The following is a 23,139-nucleotide window of genomic DNA, read 5'->3' on the forward strand; positions in this document are numbered from 1 at the left end:
GCTGCGCCCCATCCTCTGCTGGCACAGGTCCACACCAGAGCTGGCCATCTTTGACCTCTCAAGGCTGCGCCCCCTCCTCTACTGGCACAGGTCCACACCAGAGCTGGCCATCTTTGACCTCCAGGGCTGCGCCCCATCCTCTGCTGGCACAGGTCCACAACAGAGCTGGCCATCTTTGACCTCTCAGGGCTGCGCCCCATCCTCTGCTGGCACAGGTCGACACCAGAGCTGGCCATCTTTGACCTCTCAAGGCTGGACCCCATCCTCTGCTGGCACAGGTCCACACCAGAGCTGGCCATCTTTGACCTCTCAAGGCTGCGCCCCCTCCTCTGCTGGCACAGGTCCACACCAGAGCTGGCTATCGTTGACCTCTCAAGGCTGCGCCCCATCCTCTGCTGGCACAGGTCCACACCAGAGCTGGCTATCGTTGACCTCTCAAGGCTGCGCCCCATCCTCTGCTGGCACAGGTCCACACCAGAGCTGGCCATCTTTGATCTCTCAAGGCTGCGCCCCATCCTCTGCTGGCACAGGCCGACACAAGAGCTGGCCATCTTTGACCTCTCAAGGCTGCGCCCCATCCTCTGCTGGCACAGGTCCACACCAGAGCTGGCCATCTTTGACCTCTCAAGGCTGCGCCCCCTCCTCTGCTGGCACAGGTCCACTCCAGTGCTGGCCATCTTTGACCTCTCAAGGCTGCGCCCCCTCCTCTGCTGGCACAGGTCCACACCAGAGCTGGCCATCTTTGACCTCTCAAGGCTGCGCCCCCTCCTTCGCTGGCACAGGTCCACACCAGAGCTGGCCCTCGTTGACCTCTCAAGGCTGCGCCCCCTCCTCTGCTGGCACAGGTTCACACCAGAGCTGGCCATCTTTGACCTCTCAAGGCTGCGCCCTCTCCTCTGCTGGCACAGGTCCACACCAGAGCTGGCCATCTTTGACCTCTCAAGGCTGCGCCTCCTCCTCTGCTGGCACAGGTCCACACCAGAGCTGGCCATCTTTGACCTCTCAAGGCTGCGCCCCATCCTCTGCTGGCAGAGGTCCACACCAGAGCTGGCCATCTTTGACCTCTCAAGGCTGCGCCCCCTCCTCTGCTGGCAGAGGTCCACACCAGAGCTGGCCATCTTTGACCTCTCAAGGCTGCGCCCCATCCTCTGCTGGCACAGGTTTACACCAGAGCTGGCCATCTTTGACCTCTCAAGGCTGCGCCCCATCCTCTGCTGGCACAGGTTTACACCAGAGCTGGCCATCGTTGACCTCTCAAGGCTGCGCCCCCTCCTCTGCTGGCACAGGTCCACACCAGAGCTGGCCATCTTTGACCTCTCAAGGCTGCGCCCCATCCTCTGCTGGCACAGGTCCACTCCAGAGCTGGCCATCTTTGACCTCTCCCATCCTCTGCTGGAACAGGTCCACACCAGAGCTGGCCATCTTTGACCTCTCAAGGCTGCGCCCCCTCCTCTGCTGGCACAGGTCCACACCAGAGCTGGCCATCTTTGACCTCTCAAGGCTGCGCCCCATACTCTGCTGGAACAGGTCCACACCAGAGCTGGCCATCGTTGACCTCTCAAGGCTGCGCCCCCTCCTCTGCTGGCACAGGTCCACACCAGAGCTGGCCATCTTTGACCTCTCAAGGCTGCGCCCCCTCCTCTGCTGGCACAGGTCCACACCAGAGCTGGCCATCTTTGACCTCTCAAGGCTGCGCCCCATCCTCTGCTGGCACAGGTCCACACCAGAGCTGTCCATCTTTGACCTCTCAAGGCTGCGCCCCCTCCTCTGCTGGCACAGGTCCACACCAGAGCTGGCCATCTTTGACCTCTCAAGGCTGCGCCCCCTCCTCTGCTGGCACAGGTGCACACCAGAGCTGGCCATCTTTGACCTCTCAAGGCTGCGCCCCCTCCTCTGCTGGCACAGGTGCACACCAGAGCTGGCCATCTTTGACCTCTCAAGGCTGCGCCCCATCCTCTTCTGGCACAGGTCCACACCAGAGCTGGCCATCTTTGACCTCTCAAGGCTGCGCCCCCTCCTCTACTGGCACAGGTCCACACCAGAGCTGGCCATCTTTGACCTCTCAAGGCTGCGCCCCATCCTCTGCTGGCACAGGTCCACACCAGAGCTGGCCATCTTTGACCTCTCAAGGCTGCGCCCCCTCCTCTACTGGCACAGGTCCACTCCAGAGCTGGCCATCTTTGACCTCTCAGGGCTGAGCCCCCTCCTCTACTGGCACAGGTCCACACCAGAGCTGGCCATCTTTGACCTCTCAGGGCTGCGCCCCATCCTCTGCTGGCACAGGTCCACACTAGAGCTGGTCATCTTTGACCTCTCAAGGCTGCGCCCCCTCCTCTACTGGCACAGGTCCACACCAGAGCTGGCCATCTTTGACCTCTCAGGGCTGCGCCGCATCCTCTGCTGGCACAGGTCCACACCAGAGCTGGCCATCTTTGACCTCTCAGGGCTGCGCCCCATCCTCTGCTGGCACAGGTCCACACCAGAGCTGGCCATCTTTGACCTCTCAAGGCTGCGCCCCCTCCTCTACTGGCACAGGTCCACACCAGAGCTGGCCATCTTTGACCTCTCAGGGCTGCGCCCCATCCTCTGCTGGCACAGGTGCACACCAGAGCTGGCCATCTTTGACCTCTCAGGGCTGCGCCCCATCCTCTGCTGGCACAGGTCCACACCAGAGCTGGCCATCTTTGACCTCTCAAGGCTGCGCCCCCTCCTCTGCTGGCACAGGTCCACACCAGAGCTGGCTATCGTTGACCTCTCAAGGCTGCGCCCCATCCTCTGCTGGCACAGGTCCACACCAGAGCTGGCTATCGTTGACCTCTCAAGGCTGCGCCCTGTTGGACAGGCCACATGAAGGGCCGCTCTCCCCCGGCCCAACCAGGCCTGAGCCCAGTCCCGCAAGTACCACACACCACCATTGCACGTCCTCCGTCCCCTCAGGGACCCCTGCCCTCGAGCCTGCCGACCTCGTGGGTCCGATCCACTGCCGGCCCACGCGCCCAGCCTGGGGCGCCATCTTGGACACTCCACCACGAGGCCGCCTGGCCCCCGATCGACCTCAACCCTGGGCCTGGCCCGGCCTCAGACATTCCGGCACCACCCTCCACCCAGGAGGTGAGCGGGCTACTTGGCAAGTCAATGGGAGAAAGAGGTGCCGATGGCTCTCCCCCACCAAGTGCCGCTCGCCCATCGCCTCCCCGGGCGCTGGCTCCACCCCCCTGCTGGGTGTCTGGACTCCCCCATCCCGGACCTCCCGACCTCCAAGTGCGAGGGTCCGGACATCAAAGCGCGCCAGCCCTATAACTGGGGCAGCTCCAGAGCAGGAAGGCAGTTGTATCTTGGAGTCGAGAGACGTAAAGAGGAACTCATCCTGGACAGACTACTGGCGCTGCCATAGCTCTGTCCTGTGCACCATCGTCCTGCCTGTTGGCGCTGCCACAGCCGTCGTAACCTTCATCCTTCATCATCGTCGGGACCTGCTGGCGTGGCCGCGGACCGTTGTAACCGTCATCTTCCACCGGGACCTGCAGGCTCCGCCGCGGACCGTCGTCCTTCCTTCATCCATCTCGGGACCTGCTTGGCTCCTCCACGGCCCGATCATCTAGAACGCCGAGCTCGAGGATTGAGAGCTATTTTGTACTCATTAGTAACTAAGACTGTCCCGCTACCCCTTTCCTAAACCAGAGACTAGAACCGAGGGGACCCCTGAGTCCAGACCTCCTTGTATCCATCATCGTAACCTAAGAATTGCATATAAAGTCTCGTTAACCTTCAACCTTGTGTGGTGTCCGTCTGTGGGGGGGAAGTTACTTATCTGTACAGTCGTTGGAGACGGCTCTCCCTGGAGACCTCTCCCCGTAACCTCGGCCGACCCTCCCGGTCCGTCTAACATTGGTGGCCAGCGGCGCGATCCGAATCACCGCATAAACGTACAGAGAGTAGCTCACCCCACGACGAAGTCACAATGACCACGAAAGAGAGCGGATCAACCGAGAAATTCCAAATGGAAAAATTGGAGGAGTACAACCATCGTGAACTTAAACAATTCTGCATCGAACTGGGTATCGCTACCACCGGACTGAGTACCAAGGACGATTTTAAGCATGCCCTAGAATCTTGGGCAGAAACCGGGGCTGCCGGAACCCCTGATCAAAGCACCGTAGAAAAAACGACCACGGCCCCGGAAGGGCAAAGAACGGGTCTCTCGCAAGGCGAGATCCAGGAAAGAGAAAGGACCCGACTACACGAACTAGAAATGGCCCGACTTAAAATGGACGTTGAACTTAAGTTGGCCGAACAAAAAATCAACTTAGAGCACCTGCGTCTCCGAGAAGAAAGAGAGGAGAAACAGAGACAAAGGGAGCTCGAGGAAAAAAAACTAGCGTACGAACACGAACGAAACCTAGCCGAGATCAACCTACGCAAGCAGAATAAAGAAGCAGGGGTGCCCGAGCGACCCCCCACCCCAGGGGCCACAGACAAAAAGGTACACATCCCCAAGGATGTTGTCCGAGAATACTTCAGAGAGGACGACATCCAGCAATGGTTTAAAGCCTATGAAATCGCTATGACTGCACACCGGATCGATAGAAGCGACTGGGGAGCCGGTCCCTGGGGAAGATTCCTCAATGAGGGCCGCGACACCCTACTACAGCTCCCGGACCACCAGATGACCTCCTACGACCATATGAAAGCGGCCCTCCTCACCCGCTATGGTCTCACACCCGAGATGTACCGTCAGAGGTTCCGAGACTGCACCCGCATCCCGGGTACAACTTGGGTGGACTATGTAACATACTTTAGCCGAGCCTTCGAGGGCTGGATCCGAGGAAGCAACGTCACGACCTACGAGCAACTATTTAACCTGATGGTATGGGAGCATCTGTCGAACAATTGCTTCATTGAACTCCGCCAACACCTCCTCGACAGCAAGTTAACGGATCCCCGGCAGCTCGCAGCCGAAGCTGACCGGTGGGAGATCACCAGAGTGGGCCGGAATGGGTCCTACGAACAGAACCGGAACAACAATGGTCAGCACCGACCCAGAGGAGGAGGAGGGGGCCAAGGGCGAGGAAGAGACAACGCCCCGGTCGCCCCCGCTACCAACACCACCCCCCCGGCCAACCGGGGTAGCACCCCAGCGCGACCGGGGTACAGAGCCAATGTCACGTGTCACCGATGTCAACGAGTCGGCCACTATGCGAACGACCCAAACTGCCCGCAGTACCAGAGCCCAAGACCCCGCCAAGTGGCCGCTGCAGCCCTAGGGGAAGAACAGATCTCCGAGGAACAGGAAGAGTACGAACAAGAGCACCAAGAGTGGGAGCCAGCCGCCATGACTCTAGCCTGCTTAGGGGGGAAAGACATTGTCCCGCGGGTCCCCCTACCCGCTAACACCCAGAAGTACAGCCAATGGGTGAGCATCAATGGACACCAGGCCGAAGCCCTTCGTGACACCGGGGCCAGTGTAACAGCCGTCCGCTGTCACCTGGTGGCCCCAGAACAGTATCTACCGAACATTCTCTGCCCTGTACGATCAGCCGATAACTCGGAGAGCCTGTGTCGGATGGCCTGCGTCCCCTTCGAATGGGGGGGGGTCTCCGGCATGTTGAAAGTGACGGTCCGAGACGATGCCCCCGTAGACTGCCTCCTGGGCAATGACCTGGAAAGCTCTCCATGGGCCGCCGTGGAGCGAAAGGAACACCTGGGGATGTTGGGCGTCCCAGACTGGGCGTGCGTCACCACCCGTTCCATGGCCGCCCGTGCCAACCACCAGCCAGAAGAACCCGAATGGCCGGCGCCACCGCCTCCGGTCGCCCCGGCCGAAAACACCGACCGTAACATTCCCGCCGAACCAGCCCAACCTACCGACCTCGCTAACCTCGACCAGTGGCCTCAAGAAGGGGGGACCACGCAAGAACAATTTCGCAAAGAACAGAAGACCTGTCCCTCCCTCGAGGGACTCCGCCAGCAAGCGCTCACCCAAAGCGCAGGGGATACCCCCGGAACTCATTGGGTCTACTGGGACAATGATCTGCTGTACAGCGAGCAAAGAATCGCCGAGCTGGGGAGCAACCGAGTACTAGTGGTACCCCTCCGTTTCAGAGACTTCCTGTTAAACCTGGCCCACGATGTCCCCCTGGCAGGACATCTGGGACAAGATAAAACCTACAGTCGCCTAGTGACCCACTTCTTCTGGCCCAAAATGAGAAACGATGTGCACCAGCATTGCCGATCTTGCCCCACGTGCCAAGCCAGTGGGAAGAGCGGCCGCAAACTAAAGGCTCCCCTGCAACCTTTTCCCGTGGTCACTACCCCGTTTGAGAGAGTCGGAATAGACATTGTGGGGCCCTTGGACCCACGCACAAAACAAGGCCATCGATTCATCCTGGTGCTAGTGGACCACGCCACCCGCTACCCTGAGGCTGTTCCTCTGCGAACTGTGACAGCCCCGGTGGTCGGCCGGGCCCTGATGGGGATCTTCTCCCGTGTGGGCTTCCCCCGAGAAGTCGTCAGCGACAGAGGCACGAACTTTATTTCCAAATACATGAAGTCCCTCTGGCAACAGTGCGGGGTCACCTACAGATTCACAACCCCCTATCACCCTCAAGGGAACGGACTCGTTGAGCGGTTCAACCGCACGCTAAAGGGAATGATCGGGGGGTTGGAAGAGCCCCTCCGTCGCCAGTGGGATGTGCTGCTGCCGTGCCTCCTCTTCGCGTATCGAGAAGTCCCCCAGAAATCCCTGGGCTTCAGCCCATTTGAACTGCTATATGGACACCCAGTGCGAGGGCCGCTCAGTCTCGTCAAAGAAGGCTGGGAGATGCCTCCGCTAAAGAACCCTCCAGATGTCTTCCGGTACCTCCTCACCCTCCGCAACCAGACCCGGCGGTTCAGAGAACTAGCGAAGGCCAACCTAGAGGCCAGTCAAGAGGACATGAAAAAATGGTATGACCAGAACGCCTCATCCATTGAATTCGAACCTGGCCAACAGGTATGGGTGATGTCCCCCACTGAGCCATGCGCCCTGCAAGACAAATGGACGGGGCCCTTCAAAGTAATAGAGCGCAAGGGTCCTGCCACTTATCTCATCGACATGGAATCCTCCCGGAACCCTCTCCGGGTCCTCCACGCTAACAGACTAAAGCCCCACTTTGTGCGAACAGAGCTCAGCCTCCTGATGGCCACAGACACTGGGGTTGAAGAAGACTCCGAGCCTCTCCCTGACCTCCTACGGACTCAAGAGCAAGACGGCTCCGTGGATGGGGTCCGGCTCTCAGAGGCCCTCACCAGAGAACAACGCCAGGAGTGTCAAGCCCTCCTATCACAGTTCGCCAGCCTGTTCTCCCTCACCCCGGGTGTCACTTCCTGGTGTGTGCACGATGTGGATACCGGGGACAGCCCCCCTATCCGCCACCGGGCCTACCGCGTGCCAGACCGGGTACGGGCCTGCATCCAGGAAGAAATAGCCAAGATGCTCACGATCGGGGTCATCGAGCCCTCAGACAGTCCCTGGGCCAGCCCTGTCGTACTGGTCCCCAAAGCAGCTGCCCCCGGCACCACACCAGAACTCCGGTTCTGCGTCGACTACCGGGGCTTGAATGCGGTCACCAGAACAGACGCGCACCCCATCCCCCGGGCAGATGAACTAGTCGACCGAATGGGAGCTGCCCGCTACCTCAGCATCTTCGACCTGACAGCAGGCTATTGGCAGATCGGCCTCACACCCCGGGCGCAAGAACGTTCTGCCTTCTCCACCCCCGATGGCCATTACCATTTCACGGTCATGCCCTTCGGCATGAAGAATGCCCCAGCAACATTCCAACGGCTCGTCAATCAGGTCCTAGCGGGGCTCGAAGGATTCAGCGCCGCCTACCTAGACGACATCGCTGTATACAGCCACCATTGGACCGAGCACCTCCACCACCTCCGAGCAGTGCTGCAAGCCCTTCAGCGAGCTGGCCTCACGATCAAGGCCAGCAAGTGTCAAATTGGGCAAGGGTCTGTAACCTACCTCGGACACCAGGTGGGAAGCGGCCTAGTGGCCCCGCTACAGCTGAAAATTGCCGCCATCCAGGCCTGGCAGCCCCCCATCACCCAAACCGAGGTACGAGCCTTCCTGGGCCTCACGGGCTACTACCGAAGGTTCGTAAAAGACTATGGTACCATAGTGGGGCCCCTCACAGAACTCACGTCAAAGAACCAACCCAAGAAAGTCACCTGGACCCCAGAGTGTCAAACTGCATTTGAACAATTAAAGGCCGCCATGTGTTCCGCCCCTGTGCTCCAGGCCCCAGACTACAGCCGGGAGTTCGTCGTCCAGACGGACGCCTCCGACCAGGGCATTGGGGCAGTCCTGTCTCAAGTGAACACCGAAGGCCTTGATCAACCGGTGGCCTTCATCAGCCGGAGACTCCTACCACGGGAGCAACGCTGGAGCACCATAGAGAGGGAAGCCTTCGCTGTGGTATGGGCCCTCAAGAAACTCCGGCCCTACCTTTTCGGCACCCACTTTCGGGTGCAGACCGACCACCGACCCCTGCAATGGCTGATGCACATGCGGGGGGAGAACCCAAAGTTGCTACGCTGGTCCATCTCCTTGCAAGGTATGGACTTCACAGTCGAACACCGGCCTGGGCCAGATCACGCCAACGCGGATGGCCTGTCCCGGTTTTTCCGCCTCGACGAGGAGAGTCCCCAAGAGGATGGGTAACTCTCCCCGCCTTCAGCTGGGGGGGACGCATGTTGGACAGGCCACATGAAGGGCCGCTCTCCCCCGGCCCAACCAGGCCTGAGCCCAGTCCCGCAAGTACCACACACCACCATTGCACGTCCTCCGTCCCCTCAGGGACCCCTGCCCTCGAGCCTGCCGACCTCGTGGGTCCGATCCACTGCCGGCCCACGCGCCCAGCCTGGGGCGCCATCTTGGACACTCCACCACGAGGCCGCCTGGCCCCCGATCGACCTCAACCCTGGGCCTGGCCCGGCCTCAGACATTCCGGCACCACCCTCCACCCAGGAGGTGAGCGGGCTACTTGGCAAGTCAATGGGAGAAAGAGGTGCCGATGGCTCTCCCCCACCAAGTGCCGCTCGCCCATCGCCTCCCCGGGCGCTGGCTCCACCCCCCTGCTGGGTGTCTGGACTCCCCCATCCCGGACCTCCCGACCTCCAAGTGCGAGGGTCCGGACATCAAAGCGCGCCAGCCCTATAACTGGGGCAGCTCCAGAGCAGGAAGGCAGTTGTATCTTGGAGTCGAGAGACGTAAAGAGGAACTCATCCTGGACAGACTACTGGCGCTGCCATAGCTCTGTCCTGTGCACCATCGTCCTGCCTGTTGGCGCTGCCACAGCCGTCGTAACCTTCATCCTTCATCATCGTCGGGACCTGCTGGCGTGGCCGCGGACCGTTGTAACCGTCATCTTCCACCGGGACCTGCAGGCTCCGCCGCGGACCGTCGTCCTTCCTTCATCCATCTCGGGACCTGCTTGGCTCCTCCACGGCCCGATCATCTAGAACGCCGAGCTCGAGGATTGAGAGCTATTTTGTACTCATTAGTAACTAAGACTGTCCCGCTACCCCTTTCCTAAACCAGAGACTAGAACCGAGGGGACCCCTGAGTCCAGACCTCCTTGTATCCATCATCGTAACCTAAGAATTGCATATAAAGTCTCGTTAACCTTCAACCTTGTGTGGTGTCCGTCTGTGGGGGGGAAGTTACTTATCTGTACAGTCGTTGGAGACGGCTCTCCCTGGAGACCTCTCCCCGTAACCTCGGCCGACCCTCCCGGTCCGTCTAACACGCCCCATCCTCTGCTGGCACAGGTCCACACCAGAGCTGGCCATCTTTGATCTCTCAAGGCTGCGCCCCATCCTCTGCTGGCACAGGCCGACACAAGAGCTGGCCATCTTTGACCTCTCAAGGCTGCGCCCCATCCTCTGCTGGCACAGGTCCACACCAGAGCTGGCCATCTTTGACCTCTCAAGGCTGCGCCCCCTCCTCTGCTGGCACAGGTCCACTCCAGTGCTGGCCATCTTTGACCTCTCAAGGCTGCGCCCCCTCCTCTGCTGGCACAGGTCCACACCAGAGCTGGCCATCTTTGACCTCTCAAGGCTGCGCCCCCTCCTTCGCTGGCACAGGTCCACACCAGAGCTGGCCCTCGTTGACCTCTCAAGGCTGCGCCCCCTCCTCTGCTGGCACAGGTTCACACCAGAGCTGGCCATCTTTGACCTCTCAAGGCTGCGCCCTCTCCTCTGCTGGCACAGGTCCACACCAGAGCTGGCCATCTTTGACCTCTCAAGGCTGCGCCTCCTCCTCTGCTGGCACAGGTCCACACCAGAGCTGGCCATCTTTGACCTCTCAAGGCTGCGCCCCATCCTCTGCTGGCAGAGGTCCACACCAGAGCTGGCCATCTTTGACCTCTCAAGGCTGCGCCCCCTCCTCTGCTGGCAGAGGTCCACACCAGAGCTGGCCATCTTTGACCTCTCAAGGCTGCGCCCCATCCTCTGCTGGCACAGGTTTACACCAGAGCTGGCCATCTTTGACCTCTCAAGGCTGCGCCCCATCCTCTGCTGGCACAGGTTTACACCAGAGCTGGCCATCGTTGACCTCTCAAGGCTGCGCCCCCTCCTCTGCTGGCACAGGTCCACACCAGAGCTGGCCATCTTTGACCTCTCAAGGCTGCGCCCCATCCTCTGCTGGCACAGGTCCACTCCAGAGCTGGCCATCTTTGACCTCTCAAGGCTGCGCCCCATCCTCTGCTGGAACAGGTCCACACCAGAGCTGGCCATCTTTGACCTCTCAAGGCTGCGCCCCCTCCTCTGCTGGCACAGGTCCACACCAGAGCTGGCCATCTTTGACCTCTCAAGGCTGCGCCCCATCCTCTGCTGGAACAGGTCCACACCAGAGCTGGCCATCGTTGACCTCTCAAGGCTGCGCCCCCTCCTCTGCTGGCACAGGTCCACACCAGAGCTGGCCATCTTTGACCTCTCAAGGCTGCGCCCCCTCCTCTGCTGGCACAGGTCCACACCAGAGCTGGCCATCTTTGACCTCTCAAGGCTGCGCCCCCTCCTCTGCTGGCACAGGTCCACACCAGAGCTGGCCATCTTTGACCTCTCAAGGCTGCGCCCCATCCTCTGCTGGCACAGGTCCACACCAGAGCTGTCCATCTTTGACCTCTCAAGGCTGCGCCCCCTCCTCTGCTGGCACAGGTCCACACCCGAGCTGGCCATCTTTGACCTCTCAAGGCTGCGCCCCCTCCTCTGCTGGCACAGGTGCACACCAGAGCTGGCCATCTTTGACCTCTCAAGGCTACGCCCCCTCCTCTGCTGGCACAGGTCCACACCAGAGCTGGCCATCTTTGACCTCTCAAGGCTGCGCCCCATCCTCTTCTGGCACAGGTCCACACCAGAGCTGGCCATCTTTGACCTCTCAAGGCTGCGCCCCCTCCTCTACTGGCACAGGTCCACACCAGAGCTGGCCATCTTTGACCTCTCAAGGCTGCGCCCCATCCTCTGCTGGCACAGGTCCTCACCAGAGCTGGCCATCTTTGACCTCTCAAGGCTGCGCCCCCTCCTCTACTGGCACAGGTCCACTCCAGAGCTGGCCATCTTTGACCTCTCAGGGCTGAGCCCCCTCCTCTACTGGCACTGGTCCACACCAGAGCTGGCCATCTTTGACCTCTCAGGGCTGCGCCCCATCCTCTGCTGGCACAGGTCCACACTAGAGCTGGTCATCTTTGACCTCTCAAGGCTGCGCCCCCTCCTCTACTGGCACAGGTCCACACCAGAGCTGGCCATCTTTGACCTCTCAGGGCTGCGCCGCATCCTCTGCTGGCACAGGTCCACACCAGAGCTGGCCATGTTTGACCTCTCAGGGCTGCGCCCCATCCTCTGCTGGCACAGGTCCACACCAGAGCTGGCCATCTTTGACCTCTCAAGGCTGCGCCCCCTCCTCTACTGGCACAGGTCCACACCAGAGCTGGCCATCTTTGACCTCTCAGGGCTGCGCCCCATCCTCTGCTGGCACAGGTGCACACCAGAGCTGGCCATCTTTGACCTCTCAGGGCTGCGCCCCATCCTCTGCTGGCACAGGTCCACACCAGAGCTGGCCATCTTTGACCTCTCAAGGCTGCGCCCCATCCTCTGCTGGCACAGGTTCATACCAGAGCTGGCCATCTTTGACCTCTCAAGGCTGCGCCCCATCCTCTGCTGGCACAGGTCCACACCAGAGCTGGCCATCTTTGACCTCTCAAGGCTGCGCCCCCTCCTATGCTGGCACAGGTCCACACCAGAGCTGGCCATCTTTGACCTCTCAGGGCTGCGCCCCATCCTCTGCTGGCACAGGTCCACACCAGAGCTGGCCATCGTTGACCTCTCAAGGCTGCGCCCCCTCCTCTGCTGGCACAGGTCCACACCAGAGCTGGCTATCGTTGACCTCTCAAGGCTGCGCACCATCCTCTGCTGGCACAGGTCCACACCAGAGCTGGCCATCTTTGACCTCTCAAGGCTGCGCCCCCTCCGCTGGCACAGGTCCACACCAGAGCTGGCTATCGTTGACCTCTCAAGGCTGCGCCCCATCCTCTGCTGGCACAGGTCCACACCAGAGCTGGCTATCGTTGACCTCTCAAGGCTGCGCCCCATCCTCTGCTGGCACAGGTCCACACCAGAGCTGGCCATCTTTGACCTCTCAGGGCTGCGCCCCATCCTCTGCTGGCACAGGTCCACACCAGAGCTGGCCATCTTTGACCTCTCAAGGCTGCGCCCCCTCCTCTACTGGCACAGGTCCACACCAGAGCTGGCCATCTTTGACCTCTCAGGGCTGCGCCCCATCCTCTGCTGGCACAGGTGCACACCAGAGCTGGCCATCTTTGACCTCTCAAGGCTGCGCCCCATCCTCTTCTGGCACAGGTCCACACCAGAGCTGGCCATCTTTGACCTCTCAAGGCTGCGCCCCCTCCTCTACTGGCACAGGTGCACACCAGAGCTGGCCATCTTTGACCTCTCAGGGCTGCGCCCCATCCTCTGCTGGCACAGGTGCACACCAGAGCTGGCCATCTTTGACCTCTCAAGGCTGCGCCCCATCCTCTTCTGGCACAGGTCCACACCAGAGCTGGCCATCTTTGACCTCTCAAGGCTGCGCCCCCTCCTCTACTGGCACAGGTCCACACCAGAGCTGGCCATCTTTGACCTCTCAGGGCTGCGCCCCATCCTCTGCTGGCACAGGTCCACACCAGAGCTGGCCATCTTTGACCTCTCAAGGCTGCACCCCATCCTCTGCTGGCACAGGTCCACACCAGAGCTGGCCATCTTTGACCTCTCAAGGCTGCGCCCCCTCCTCTGCTGGCACAGGTCCACACCAGAGCTGGCCATCGTTGACCTCTCAAGGCTGCGCCCCCTCCTCTACTGGCACAGGTCCACACCAGAGCTGGCCATCTTTGACCTCTCAAGGCTGCGCCCCCTCCTCTGCTGGCACCGGTCCACACCAGAGCTGGCCATCTTTGACCTGTCAAGGCTGCGCCCCATCCTCTGCTGGCACAGGTCCACACCAGAGCTGGCCATCTTTGACCTCTCAAGGCTGCGCCCCCTCCTCTACTGGCACAGGTCCACACCAGAGCTGGCCATCTTTGACCTCTCAAAGCTGCGCCCCATCCTCTGCTGGCACAGGTTTACACCAGAGCTGGCCATCTTTGACCTCTCAAGGCTGAGTCCCATCCTCTGCTGGCACAGGTCCACACCAGAGCTGGCCATCGTTGACCTCTCAAGGCTGCGCCCCCTCCTCTGCTGGCACAGGTCCACACCAGAGCTGGCCATCTTTGACCTCTCAAGGCTGCGCCACATCCTCTGCTGGCACAGGTCCACACCAGAGCTGGCCATCTTTGACCTCTCAAGGCTGCGCCCTCCTCTGCTGGCACATTCACTGTCGAATTAAGCTTGAGTTGATGGTGTACCCCTGTTGGGCAGTTGTCCGCGCGGGTGTGGCGGGTTCGAGTGAAAGCGCAGGGGATGGGGGATCATGCTGCAGTGTTTGTAGGTAAAGGCGGTGTATATGCCATATATCCTCGTGCCGTGAGGTAGGGGGTTGAGGTGAGGAGTATCTCTCCGCTTGCGTATCACAGTATGCCATGCTGCGGAGCGATGCCTCCTTCGTGGGGTACAGTCTGGAGCCCCAGTGTAATGTGATTTCCCTTTTGGCTAGCAGTGGTGCTGTAGCTATGAATCTGCGGTGACTGAGTGGGAGGTCTATGACTCGTCCCAGAAGGGCCATTTTTGGGGAGGGAGCAAGTGGCGTGGAGGTTATATTGGATAGCGCCTGAAATATTGTGGCCCGGTACCAGGTATAAGTGGACAGGTCCATGTCATGTGTGCGAAGTCAGCATTGAGGAGTAGGCATTTTGGGCACTGGACTGCTTTAGAGGGGTCATATTTGGGCAATTCTACAGGTGTGACGTATGTTCGATGAATGAATTTGAAGTGAAGCAGTTTATGCCTGTTGTTGGGGGATACCCTCCTAATTTGTTCATGACGCAGGTCCACTCTTTGTCGTATAAGGGTTGTCCAAGATCCTCTTCCCAATGGCGTTGCTATCCCCTGTCTTTTACTTGTTTGATTGAGCTCCATGCACACCAGGGACAGTAGGTATAACCAGTTTTTGCAGGTTTGTATCCCGCTTGCACATGCAAAAACCTACATGGCCATGTACAAACACTATTTTGTGACTCGCTATTAGGAAGGGGGCATTTCCTTTCTATTAGCGAGTCTCTAGCCATGTATGAATGTTTTGCGACCGCAAGAGGGTGGTAATGGAGTGGCAAATGGGAAGGCACCCCTTCCCCTTTGTGACTGGCTCTAAAAATATTTTTTAACGGCAGGCAGTGGCCCCAGGTACCACTACCTGCCCTTAAAAAACTGAAACGAACAGGTGTCATTATTTTTTTTTTATGCATCCCGTTTTACTTTAAGGAAAATGAGCCGCATTTAAAAACTGCTTTATTGACAAGCAGTCCCGACATGGAGGTCTGCTGAGCCCAGCAGGCCACCATCCCGGGAGGGCCAGCCATGTCCAATGGGCTCGCAAATTGCGAATGGCTCATTAATATTCATGAGCCTCGTATTTTGCGACCCCATTGGGAATTGCAATCAGTGTCTCTGACACTGTTGTAAATTCCAAATTGTGACTCTTTATTTGTAACTCTCAATTGAACGTAAATTACGAGTCGCAATTTGGAATGGTCGAACATCTGGCCCAAGGTGCGAGCCGTCCTGGTCATCTATTAGGAGTGTGAGAGGAGTGAACTCGTTTGGGGAGGGGAAAGGAGGAGATTGTCAAGTGGAGAACACCAAGCAGTCTGGTCACACATAATTTGTCATGTGGGCCATCTTCGCCCGTGTAGCCAGGTCAGCCATGGCCACTGCGTGTCCATCCAGAAATAGGGCTCCGATTGTGTGCAATTCTAGATTTTGAAGTGTGCGTTGAACTACTATTTCAGATGTCGATGGCATAAGTGGGTTCAGAGGTAATGGGAGGTTGGGTAAGTGTACAGAGCCTGAGCCTAGGAGTAGGTTCAGTTTGTGCCAGGCCCAGCAAGTGGTGGATAAGGGCTGTGCATCGTTAGGGTCTAGTCCAGGCGTCTCCAACCAGTAGCTCGGGAGCTACTGGTAGCTCACCAGCACCCTCAAAGTAGCTCTCAGAGGTGAAGCCAAACCAATCTGGTCTCAGGGATTCTGTGTATATTAAAGAAGGCAGTACTGCTCTTTTCATTACCCGTAAGAGTTACAGACAGACAAACCAATGGCAGTACCTCTTGATAACACTCAAACACACACTCTGTTGGCCTATCAATCCATCAATCAGGGATTTATAGAGTGCACCACTCACCCGTGAGGGTCTCAAAGCGCACGAGGGGCATTTGGGCAGCTCCCGTCATTCGAAAAGCCAGGTCTTGAGGCTCTTCCTGAATGCTTTCAGTGTGGGGCTTTGTCTGATGCTGAGGGGCAGTTTGTTCCAGGTCTAGGCCGCGATGTAGGAAAAGGATCTGCCTCCTGTTCTGGCTCTGTGGATGCAGGTGATTTCGGCCAAGGCCTGGTCAGCAGAGCTGAGGTTTCTCTTGGAGGCATAGAAGAAGATTCTTTCGTTGAGGTATTGGGGTATGGTGTTGTGGAGGGCTTTGTATGTGTGTGAGCAGCTTGAAGGTCACTCTTTTTTTGAAGGGGAGCAAGTGGAGGTCCTGTAAGAGCTGGGTGATGTGGTCTTGTCGTGGGTGCTGAAGATGAGTCTGGCTGCGGCGTTCTGGACGGTCTGGAGTTTGTGGAGCAGAGATTTGTTGATTCCGGCTTAGAGAGCATTCCGGTAGTCCAGCCTGCTGGTAATGAGTGCATGGGTGACGGTCTTCCTAGATTCTGAAGGGATCCATTTAAATGTCTTGCGAAGTATGCAGAGGGTGTTGAAGCATGTGGAGGCTATGGTGTTGGCCTATGGGTCTGTCACATGAACCATCTTTATCTACTTTAAATCTACCTAAGAAGGAGATTGGCCATGTTATATGCCCTACTCTATCAGTCACACCGTGTGTGAGATCAAAGAATAGTGGAAGCAGTAACCAGGGCTAACCGCCCAAAGTGTGTGACTGCAAGAACTAGACTAGAGTGAAAATGTGTTAGTTGGGAGCATGATCAACCAAAGAGCTGAGAGAACAGAGGATGCATCTAGGGCAGAGAAAATTAGAAGCATCATATTCATTTTTGTGTGGGTGTGTGACATTGTGTCCTTCCCTAATAAACAGTGTTGGTTCCTTAAAGCTACTCCTAGTGTCAAGGGCTGACACATATGTATGCTGTCCCCATCATCTGACGCAATTGTGCTCGTTCATGGTATAATTGTGCCATTGCCATAATATTGCATCCTTTGCTATTTTGGGCATACAAGTCTAGTAATTACATACTTGCTGCCATCACTGACATATTAGGAGCATGATGGGCTTGCTTTTAGCCATTCCTGACAGAGTGGCAGCATCTTCTCCCATAATAATGGCCATAACTGATATATGTTGGGCATCCAGCTGTGGCACAGTGGTAGCCCCAGTTTAATGGTGGGCATTTTTAGCATAACAGATGCATTAATAGTGTAATGGTGAGCAAGCATGGCCTATGATACCAATACCTGGGTATTTGAAGCAGAATTTGTCCATCCCTGGCATTTTTACATGGCGGTACTCAATAAAAACGAAAAGCTGATGTTTAGGGAATGTGTATTTTCTAACAATGAAAACTGATTTGATTTTTAAAGGAACAAGTTATGCTTTTTCTGAAAAGGTTTTCTTTTGGAAAATTGAGTTTGATTGCTGGAAAGTGAAAGTGGTTTTGATAGAAAAATATGTGTATTTTTAAAAACTAATATGCTAATGAAGACAAAATATTACAAATTCTAAAATACATTTAAAGTTGTTAGCTGAATGATAATTCAATTTGAGTTGGGGAGACTTACTGCTGTAGTAGTACCCTTTGTGGCACACAGCATGTGATGATCTTAATTTTACTTGATTATAAGCGTTCAATATTGATACACATTTTCCTAGCATTCGGGTTATAACTGGAATGCTTGGGTGGTGACTCCTGATAAATCTTTCTTAGGGTGATCATAGTGTAATGTTAATACATATCATCAGCATTTTACAGTGACAAAATATGCTAGTAGCTCGGCAGGACTTTCCTTGAGCAGAATTAGCTCTCACTACAGAAAAGGTTGGAGACCCCTGGTCTAGTCGCATGCCTAATGGGAATATTGCTCCTTGGGGGGTGGGATCAGACATGTCTCGCTCTGGTTTGTTGAAAGGTATGTGGGCGTCAGGGTGGAACCAGTGGTATGAAAACTGGGCCTGTGGGACCAGGTAATATAAATGTAGGTTGGGGACAGTAAATCCACTTCGTTTGTAAGGAAGAGTAAGAGTGTCCCAGTCTATCCGCGGTTTCTGTCTGGCCCCGACCAAGCAGATCAGCAGGCTATAAAGTTGTGAAAAGAATGCCTTAGGTAATTGGATAAGCATATTGACGAATAAGTCTAAAAACAGAGGAAGGGCATTCATTTTAATAAGGGCCATGCGGCCAGCCACAGATTGTTGCTTGATCCAGTATTCTACCTGCACGGTGAGCGCTCCCATGGTGGGTCCATAGTTAAGACGGTCATTTGTTCTTTGTTTCTGTGTGGGGTGATTCTGAAGTATTTAGTGGTATCAGCCGCCCACCGGAGAGGGAGATTGCTACCTGCAGGGTTAGTCGAGTCTGTGAGTGAAAAGAGCTCAGAGTTGCCCCAATTAATATGCAGGTCAGACATGTCCCAGAAGCGGCTGATCTCAGCAAGAAGGGGCTGCAGATTCGTGTTAGGGTCTCTAACGGAAAGCAGGGTGGGAGCAGCGGGCCTGGGTGGAATCGGAGGCTGCGTGCATATGTTTCTCATTGAAATGTCTGACTAAGGGATCCATTTCTACTATAAAGAGCGGGGTAAAGAGGGCAGTTCCGCCGTGTGCCGCGAGAGCAGGGAACAGAGGGCAGTTCGCCGTGTGCCGCAAGAGCAGGGTACAGAGGGCAGTCCCGCCGTGTGCCCCGAGAGCAGGGTACAGAGGGCAGTCCTGCCGTGTGCCCCGAGAGCAGGGTACAGAGGGCAGTCCTGCCGTGTGCCGCGAGAGCAGGGTACAGAGGGCAGTCCTGCCGTGTGCCGCGAGAGCAGGGTACAGAGGGCAGTCCTGCCGTGTGCCGCGAGAGCAGGGTACAGAGGGCAGTCCTGCCGTGTGCCCCGAGAGCAGGGTACAGAGGGCAGTCCTGCCGTGTGCCCCGAGAGCGGGGTACAGAGGGCAGTCCTGCCGTGTGCCGCGAGAGCAGGGTACAGAGGGCAGTCCTGCCGTGTGCCCCGAGAGCAGGGTACAGAGGGCAGTCCCGCCGTGTGCCGCGAGAGCAGGGTACAGAGGGCAGTCCTGCCGTGTGCCGCGAGAGCAGGGTACAGAGGGCAGTCCTGCCGTGTGCCCCGAGAGCAGGGTACAGAGGGCAGTCCTGCCGTGTGCCCCGAGAGCAGGCTACAGAGGGCAGTCCTGCCGTGTGCCCCGAGAGCAGGGTACAGAGGGCAGTCCTGCCGTGTGCCGCGAGAGCAGGGTACAGAGGGCAGTCCTGCCGAGCAGGGTACAGAGGGCAGTCCTGCCGTGTGCCCTGAGAGCAGGGTACAGAGGGCAGTCCTGCCGTGTGCCCCGAGAGCAGGGTACAGAGGGCAGTCCTGCCGTGTGCCCCGAGAGCAGGGTACAGAGGGCAGTCCCGCCGTGTGCCGCGAGAGCAGGGTACAGAGGGCAGTCCTGCCGTGTGCCGCGAGAGCAGGGTACAGAGGGCAGTCCTGCCGTGTGCCCCGAGAGCAGGGTACAGAGGGCAGTCCTGCCGTGTGCCCCGAGAGCAGGGTACAGAGGGCAGTCCCGCCGTGTGCCCCGAGAGCAGGGTACAGAGGGCAGTCCCGCCGTGTGCCCCGAGAGCAGGGTACAGAGGGCAGTCCCGCCGTGTGCCCCGAGAGCAGGGTACAGAGGGCAGTCCTGCCGTGTGCCGCGAGAGACCGAGAACGGGGCAGAGAGGGAACCGTTCACTCGATGCCTGATGGTGGGGATTGCATAGAAGTGCGATCAATGCGATGAAATGTGGGGGATGCCAGGCTCACAGAGCGCGGCGAAGAGAAAAGGCCATTCCAGGGAGTCAAAGGCTTTCTCGGCATCGAGAAGAGCCACCGCTGCAGGGGCAGCCGGCGATGTCCTATTTATTACCAAGAATACAGTCCTGAGGCTCAAGGCGGTCGATCTATGTGGAATGGAACCAGATTGAACCGGCGAGAGACTTTGGTCCAATTGCAGCGAGAGTCTATTGGCAAGCATCTCAGCGAAGTTTATCAAGGAGTGGGGGCGATATGAGTGACAGGCAGTGGGGTCTTTGCCAGGCTTCAGTAAGAGGGAGGTTGCTGCCTCTCTTCTTGAAACGGGGAGAAGACCCTTACCGAGTAATTCGGCATAGACCTCTGACTAATGTGGTATACGCGTTTGTCTTCTTGTTTTGTAAAAGGTTCTGGATAGGCCATCGAGGCAGGGGCTTTTGAGCCATCAAGAGTGTCAATAGCTTGGCCGGCCTCTTCTACGGTGAAGGGTTCACTGAGGGACTGTGCCTGCCCCGCAGTCAGCCAGACCACTGCAACCTCTTTCGAGTAGGTGAGATGATGTGTGAAGTCAGTGGGAGTTTGGTTGCCTGTAGGGTCCGATAGTACGAGACTAGTTCAGCCATCATGTCAAAAAAAGCAACGGCGGACCCCAAGTTCCGCACCTCACGCTAGTTCCAATAAGTAAAGGTCCTGGCAATCGATCCCAGAGCCGGCCGCTGCTCGACCCACCGAGCCCCAGATCCAATGGCTGATATGGGGGTGCGCCAGGTCAAGAAGTCCAGAAGCCAACCAGGAGTGCCAATCAAATACTTTACTTCAAAATCATATGCTCCATCAATGATCCGAAATGTCAGCCAAGGCGTTTCATTCACTCACAGGGAACTTCATCACGGCTTAACTCAGTATTTCCAATCGCATATGAGGTCTCCAATCTCAATTTATCTCTTCGCTCAATCGTGACAGTAATTCAAAGGCCCAGGGGAATGAAGCAGTATTCAAGTCCAGGACTGTACTGGATCGTCCCGAAGTTTCTGGCAGGTACGATAAACCCTGCGTGTCATTGTATTGTCCATGGAAATAGAGTTGTCGGGTCGCCGCAGTGATGTGATATGTCCTGTTCCCCGGGCGTGTTGCACCAGGTGTGCAAGTGTCCTACCAGGGCGCTCTCCCTCGCCATATCTGTGTGTCGCCTGGTATTTCCCCAGTAATGTGGCCTCCCTGTCTGCGTGTTCATTAAACTCAAGTATAAGGGCTTATGAGTGGTATCCGTTGAGGCAGGTGAGTTGTCTAATTGCGTCAGTTCGGCCTCAAGTCGGGTGAGCCTATTGAATATTGGCCATAGGACCCCTGCTTGCTTGGAGATGCAGATACCATGGATTTACGCCTTGAAGGCGTCCCATACCTGAGCCAGAGTTTAGTGTGAAATATTTGAGGATTGCATCATGAAGCTCGGATTTTAAGAGTGTATATAACAGAGCTGTGGTGGGAAGGTCCATCTGCGTTCCCACCCACTGGTGTATGGGATTGTCAGGTGCAGGAGCACAGGCGCATGGTCTGATAAAGCACCAGGTTGTGTTTTCATGTTACGGATCCATTGACAGCCTTGCGCATTAGTAAACCAATAATCTGTTCATGGTGTGAACACCATATCTGTCACATAGGGATAAAGAGTGCAGAAGGTCTTGGAATGCTCTTAGAGCTTGAGGCTTTGAATTCCGTCCGGAGCTGGAGAATCACAGCTAGGGTCAAGCCATAGGTTCATATCCTCCCCGAGAAGCAGTGTGTCGTCATCGAGCCTGTCGAACAATGCATGGAGATCAGATAAGAATGCGGGGTCATCTATTTTGGGTGCGTAGATGTTGAGGAATGATGTTGTTTTGCCTAGTAGTGATCCGACCACCAAAAAGTATCACCCATGTTTATCAGCGATAGTGAGCTGATGTGTGAAGTGGAGGCTGCGACGAATTATGATACACACTCCACGGGAGTAAATACTGTAGCTGGCAGAGAACCGGTAGGGGCCCCACGAGGAGGCAAATGAGGGGGAAATTTGCGGGTGTAGGTGCGTTTCTTGGAGAAATGCTATCTTTATGTGGTACCTACGGAGGTAGGCTAGTACCAGCTTGCATTTCCTGGGGTTGTTGAGTCCTTGCACATTCCAGGAAAGCAGTTTCACCACAACACTTGCTTCAGGAGTCAATGCCATAAGTATAAGCACGTGTGTGTGTATATGATGTTGGTATGAAGTGGACTGCATGAGGAGGGAGGGGGAGAGAACAGAAAGAGGAGCTACAGAGCAGAGTTAGAGAGCAAAATCCAAAGATCCCACCCCGCCCACCCACACCAGGGCAAAATGGCCTGGCAAATACCCAATACCCCAACGTATAAAGATAAAATCCCAAAATCAAACCAGTCAGAGTCATCCGTATGGGGTGGACAATGCTTTGGATGCCCAACACCTGTTCTGTATAATGTGTCACTTGTAGAAGGGGAGCACAAAAATGTTTGCAATATTTTGAAACATCATAGTCATCCCTTAGTTCCGATGTGGCTTGTCGTTGCCTCGCAGCGCAATGTAGTAGAGAACAAATCATCAGTTTATATCAAAATAGAATGCAGAAAGTACTTAGCAAGGTGATGAAAAGGGCAATGGCCGGAAAGAGAAAAATGGGTCAGCCGCTATTCCGCAGGAAAGAGTTCAGCGCTTGCTGCCAGCTGTCGGCCCGGGGACGAGTGTTCGGGAGACTGTTGCAGACTGCTGTGATTATTGTCTTTTTGTAGTTTACAGAAAGTCAGAGCATCAGCCGGGGTAGAAAGAAACCGGGTTAATCACCTATGGTTACCCACAAAGTGCCGGGTAGAGCATGGCATATTTGAGACGTAGCTTATGAAGCTGTATTTTTACATCTGTAAATTTGGGGGGGCCTCTTAGACTGTGTGATCCGAGTAGAAGGAGAGCATGGAGCCTTGGTATTGCAACAGTGCATTCTCCCGGGCCAGGGGAAGAGCAGTGTCATGGTCCCTATAGTTGTGTAGGCATGCAATTATGGGCGGTGGAGGGGTGCCTGGGGGTGGGCGGGGGTCCAGTGACCTGTGAGCCCTTACCATGAGGAAGGCCTTGGAGAAGTGTTCTATTCCAAAAAGTTCAGTAAGCAATGTCTCTACGAAGAGCACGGGAGCCCAATATTTGCAGACTCCGCTAGGCTCATAATCTGTATTTTGTTTCTCTTGGATCTAGCCTCAAGGTCCTCGTTCTTTATAGCTATGGCCTTCAGTAGTCACTCCAGTATTTCCAACCGGCACGTGGTGTCCTTGGCCTGGTTTTCATGGGTGGAGATACGTTCTTCACCTGCATCAAGCCTAGTGTTGTGCCTGTCAAGGCGCTCTCCCATTCTATTGAGTCGTGAGGTGAGTGAGTCAAATCTGGTGACGATGGCGTGAAACCCAGCATGCAGTTCCGCCATAATGGCAGC

At 56.7% G+C, this 23,139-nt stretch overlaps 1 protein-coding gene across 1 annotated transcript in view; it reads left to right on the plus strand.

Annotated features, from left to right (window-relative positions):
* LOC147668330 (NXPE family member 4-like) overlaps positions 1-23,139 on the plus strand; it is a 283,603-nt gene that overhangs the window by 220,309 nt on the left and 40,155 nt on the right. The gene's annotated exons all lie outside the window — the stretch shown is intronic.

Source organism: Lissotriton vulgaris, unplaced genomic scaffold, assembly GCF_964263255.1.
Source record: "Lissotriton vulgaris unplaced genomic scaffold, aLisVul1.2 SCAFFOLD_1454, whole genome shotgun sequence".
NCBI lineage: Eukaryota > Metazoa > Chordata > Amphibia > Caudata > Salamandridae > Lissotriton > Lissotriton vulgaris.